Source organism: Argiope bruennichi, chromosome 1 (genome assembly GCF_947563725.1).
Source record: "Argiope bruennichi chromosome 1, qqArgBrue1.1, whole genome shotgun sequence".
In the NCBI taxonomy this organism is placed as follows: domain Eukaryota; kingdom Metazoa; phylum Arthropoda; class Arachnida; order Araneae; family Araneidae; genus Argiope; species Argiope bruennichi.
The window spans coordinates 76294765-76300942 of record NC_079151.1 but is presented as its reverse complement, the minus strand read 5'-3'; positions in this window follow the sequence as shown (position 1 = coordinate 76300942).

Genomic DNA, 6178 nt, shown 5'->3' with positions numbered 1-6178 from the left:
TCATTCGTAAAAATTAAGAATTATTCATAACTATATATCACTTTTTTCTAAATCTTTGTACTGTACATATTTCATGCTATTTTCCAGAATTGCGGAAACACTCGTTGGTATTTTTTTATTGATGAAATTTTTTTTGCTTTTCTTTATATTAAATTTTAAAATGATTGATAGGGTAATTTATGCACATATAATCTTGAGGGTATTTAAAATGTATTCCTTAGAATATTTCAATGGATTTAATTGCACATCTTTGAATTAATGAAATTAATTACACACTTATTAAGTTTTTTTAATTGAGATTAAAGGAATGTATTTTATGATCAAAGTCATTGTATTTTTAAATCATACATTGCATTTACATTTGTGACTTTCCATTCATTTGAAATATACATTCTGTTTTTCACTGCAGAAATGCACAATAAAATTATAGAATGTGCAAAAAGAAACCTACCTTTTTTTATAATTTCTTATAGAAAAAATATAGAAATGTTTTTTCACCTCTCTGTATGCATGATGTTGTTATGAAATATGAATTATGGATAATATTGAAACTTCTAACGATGCAAAATTTGTTTTAGAATATTACTATCTGTGAAATGGACATTTTAATAACTAAAGACTTGAAATGGATGTCTGGAATTGTGAATTACCATTTCAAGTCAAAATAAAATTTCAAAATTCTTTCTAAATTGTGATTTTTTTCCTATTAAATAGTAAATCTATTTTATCTAATAAGTTGGTATATAAATTAATTATACCAACCTCCCTACCTCTAAAAAAATGTGTAACTAAATTTGTATTCTTATTAAAACTAATAAAAAAAAGTTTTATATATATATATAAAAAACGATTACAAAAGAATTAAATTATATTTAAAAAATACTAGGATTAGTTAATAGAAAACAGGATTGTGTTATTGACAAGAAAAAAAAAAAATAGATATATAATTTCTAATTTTAGTTATTAGTAAAGTACACTTTAAATGGAATTGATCTTTTCAAATGGATTATTCCATTTCAGTTACATATTTTTGTTTTAATTTTCAGAACTGTTCATATCTTAGTGAGAAATAAATATCTATGCATATATTAATTTAAATGAAATAGTTTATACAGTTTTTTTTAATAGGCTATTAAATAATTCTCATTCTTACAATTTGTATAGACCATATACATTTTGTCAATCCTGTGTGCAATTTTATATTTTGCTGAAAGAAAATGTTATAATTTTGAAACAAATTGTAAGAAGGAACAAAAATGTAGGAGCATTTTAATTCTATTTCAAAAAAGTTTGGAGAAAAACAGGTACCTAATAAAGGAAGAGTGATGGTATAAATAAAAGCATTTTGTAATCATGTCACCAATATCTTTTGTTTAATATTGATAATGATGTAATTAATTTGAAATTATTGTTCGTTTGAACAAATAGGTGAAAGATATTGTTTTACTGATTCAAATACCTTCCCCCCTCTTTCTGATTAATATTTAATACAAAGTTAAGTAAAAATCTTTAAAAGCAATTTTGAAAAGTCTGAATCAAATTTTTTCATACTGAACACTTTATTAAAGTGTACTTGTTTAAAATGATTTGATGCCAGGATATTTTCCCTGTTAATTTCAAATCTCAAATGAAACATAGGTAAATTTAATTGAATGAATTAATGGTGATTTGAATAATTTTTAGGTAATTATATGAAAATAAACCTGTGATCTACTGTTTTGAATTTTGAAATCATATAAAAAAATTAATATATTATTTTTTTTTCAGAATTTATTTATTTATTTTTCTTTTTTAGAAAATTTCTCATTTTTTATGGTTTGGGTATTCAGAAAGTATATAAAGAATTTCAACTGGTTTTAAAGTTATTTTAATTTATTATTATCAACAAATTATATTAGTTTTATATTTAATCACAAACTTAAAATTTCGGTACTTATTAAGTATATTAAAAATAGCTTTCTTGCAAGTTTTTTCTATGTAGATTTAGAAGCAAATAAATGATTAAATATTTTTAGTAAATCTAATAATGAATACATACATTATAATGCATAATTGTACATACATATATTATAAATTCATATGAAAAGCTGATGGTTTGCAAGACAATGAATTGAAAATGAACTTATAAATGTTTGGATATTGAAATGCTTTACATATTGTAATAGTATGAGCTTATTTTGATAACGAATTTCTATTTTTTTTTTTTTTTTTTTTTTTTTTTTTTTTTGCCAAAGAATATTTTTCAATAGAATTTTTATTAATCCTGTTCTGCATTGAAATAATTTAATTTGAATTGTTTGGTTATTGAAATTTTGCACATTCTTATTCATAAATTGTGCATTTATTACATCAGATGTATAAAGACAATCTATTTATGAATGATATGTTTTACATGTAACTTTTGTGTGGTGTGCATTGAAATGTTTTATGTTGAATATGACTTGTGATTTTTTATTATTTTCTCTGTAAAGTAAGCCATATTTTCAGTAAAATAAGTTCATTTCGAAACTGCATATGCATTGTATTATTTTATTTATTATTTCTGGATGAATACATTTAAATATCTTAAATTTTTGCCATATAAAAAATATATATCATGATTAATATCTTTTTTTTTTTTTTTTTTGTTACACTTTTCTGAAATTTGTTTGAAATTTTTTTTCCCATGAGTTTTTCAGATCATAATGATTTGATGACAGATTTTTGATAGAAGAATCAAGAGATCTTTTGAAATACTGATATTATCAAAAGTTTATACATTGATTAGTAAGGAGGCAAATTGATGTTCTCTAAATCTTATCAATTCTAAATAACTACTAAAATACATAACTCCTTTTGAGTAACCATATCTTTCTACATACTATAACTCCTATACTATATCTTAATACACATTATAACTTTTTCTAGCTACCATGTGTTTCTACATACTTAATTTCTGATTATTTCAAAATTTTGTGAAACAATTTTTTGATACCATAAATAAAAATGAATTATTCCTGAAGTCAGTATATTTTCTATTAGGTGCACAACTTTGTATTAATCTTTTTTTTCCCTCTCCAAAATTTGAGGCTTTATTCTTAAAAAGTGTTTATCTATCCATGATTCAAAGTACTGTCAGTCGCTAGCTGTTACTTTCCCCAGTCTTTTTGACAATTGTCAGATACCATCTTGAAAAAGCATCTGCGTCTTTTGAGGCAATCCAAGTATTGATTCATAGTAGAAACAGCAACATCTGAAGTGTACAGCTGCTGGGGTAAGGTCTCCCATTTTCAAGTATGTCTTCATTGGTCTCAAGACATAAACCGAGCATTGTAATGCTGGAGTATAACTTTGTCATATCTGTCTTAATACTGTCACCTTTCCTCCTTCACTATTGAGTTCAGATGCATTAATTGCGCTCCATACCGATTACCTGTGATGGTTTCATTCAGTTGTCAGTAATTCTTAATAACAATTCATTCACCAAATGCAGAGTATAACCTTAACCTGTGAATATTCGGTCTGAAATGTTGAAAACACTCGTGACAAGACAAGTTCTTTCACTAAGAGAAGGTTCACCATAAGTGTTTGAGAACATTTAACGCATGTCAGCTACAGTTTTTTTCAAATGGGAGCAGAAAATTAAAATTTCCCCAATTGACCAGAATTTGGCTTGAAAACTAGAATAAACTTGAACTGTCCAACCTAGAATAAACTTATACAAATAAAAATTTACTAATATGGTGCTGTCATTATATTGACAAATGTCCACACTTTCTGTATGGTATTCTTAATTTGCCTATTTAGACCAGCACTTACTGCTGTAACCCTTTATATAAAAACAGTGAAAGCAAAGTTGTGTACCTAATATATATTTATCGTTGTTGTTACATCAGAAATATTCAGCATTTGCATTTTTGGTTTCTTAACAAAATATTTTATTTAACTTTTTAGAAAGCTCTTACTTGACATTTTGATTCTTATAATCATTTTATAGCAAGCTATTTGTTAATTTGTAAAATGTTTTAATTTTTAGATAAATTTGAATTTTAAGTTGGACTCAAATGCTTTGTTCAGTCATAAGTTAAATAAGAATCAAAGTCAAATTAAATCAGCGCAAAGCTTTAATGCCGATGAAAAAAATATACATATTGTTTTTTACTTCGAATTATGAATTGAAAGAATATGTTTATATGTATTACTAATTTGATAATTTATTAAAAAAACCCATCTTTAATTTACTCTAATATTCTATTTTGTATCTAGTCGTTGAAATTCTGTAATTCATGTAGTAATCCATTTATATGAAAAATGACATTGATTTAATTATTAAAAATATTCTGACTTGCCACAATAAACATATTATTGTTTATTATTTAGAGAGCAGGTTATTTCCATGGAGACTAAATAAAAATAATTTATGAGGTAACAAGAATATCAAAGATTTTTGAACTCGATAATGTTAATCTTCTTTGCTTTAAGAAAAACAGTATATATTAGAAATTTTGGCTAACATTTACAACTGAAACAGAATAATGATTAAAAGTTTCAGTCATTTTATGAGGAGAATATCAAGAAAAACACTAAAATACAATAATAATAGGAAATGGTAAAAAAATTACCATTTCTATAGAATAATCTTGGATAACATTGTTGATCTATTTTTATTTCTATTATACCTATACTGTAAACATAAATTCTGCAATTTCCTTTGTCTAGCTCAGAAACTAAAAAAAAGAAAAGAAAGAAAGGCAGAATTTACCTGTTATGATTTCTAAACAAGAAAATATTTTAATTGGAGAAAAAAGTGCACTGATATATATGATGAGATGATAAATATACTCGTAGGGTAGGAACAAAATTTATGAGCATAAACATTTGCTTAGACAAATGCTATTGATTATGCTTAAATATTTATTGGCTGGATAACAGTTTTTTAAAATTATCCTAATTTATTTTTATACAGCAAAGATTAGCATTATGACTTCAAACTTTTGAAACGGTCAAATAATAATTTTTACCTGAATGCTGTTTCAAAATTGTGTTGAAAATGGTATCCTGTTAATGTTTAGATCCAAATATTAATAAAGTTCGTGAACCCTTTTGAAAGATTGTCGAACCATTATAATATGCATTTAGAAAATTTCATTTCTTTTCATATGGTTCCTTACAAATGAATAATGTGAAGCAATGCCAGACATTTCATTCTTTTATGTACTGTTGTATTTGTGATATGCCGATTATCATAATTCAATTGAAAGGCTGTCAATCAGATTAGACTATTCGGTACTTGTTTCAGGGTTGAAAGAGTAATTATTGATCATAATATAGTAGAGAGATCAATAATACATAAAATATAGTATATCGTCTTTGATCTTACACCATAATTTAAAGCAAAGTTTTTAAAAATTATGGAGAGGTTTGCATTGCCTTTAACAGTATTTGGTTATTTGATGATCCTCATACTAATAAATCCTATTGCTCTGAATTATATAATTAGACATCACGGAAACGAATTTCCTGATAAAAATGACAAAAAGAAAAAGACTCGGAGTTTATTGTGGTAAAATTTAATATCATGAGTTTCAAAGTAAAAAAATTTGAAACTAAAGGATTTAAATTTAAAAACGCAACTTACATTAAAAGTAGTGAAAAATTATAATAAAAAACAGTGGAAATGGTCTCCCTAAAACTTTTTCGTATACTACCAATTAAAGATGTTATCCCTCTCTTCCCGCATAAAATCATGAGCATTAAACAAGGTCGTGGATACAACGAGTACTCGGATTTTTTATTTTCAGACTCCCGCGTATGAGCACTTTGTGCTAAAAATGAAATCTGATTATAAATTTTGATTTTTTTTTTGGGGGGGGGGAGGTTGATTGATATCAAAATTTACATGCATGCGAAAGCAAACATTGATAGAAGGTCAATCGCTGATGCATCTGATTTAAAATCGGATAGAATCTACATTTTAGATGCTAAACAGGTGCACTAAATAAAAAAACGTTTCATAGTTATCCTCGCTTGGAAAGCTAGATTTTCTGTGAAAGGATTTCGTTAAAAATTTGATAGGAACCTATAAATTGGGTATAAAGATCTTATATCAAATTTCATACATCAAATTTAATTCGCTTATCACATGTTATCTTCACAAGTCCACATAAATCCAAAAATGTGTTTTCAGAACTCTTGCAAG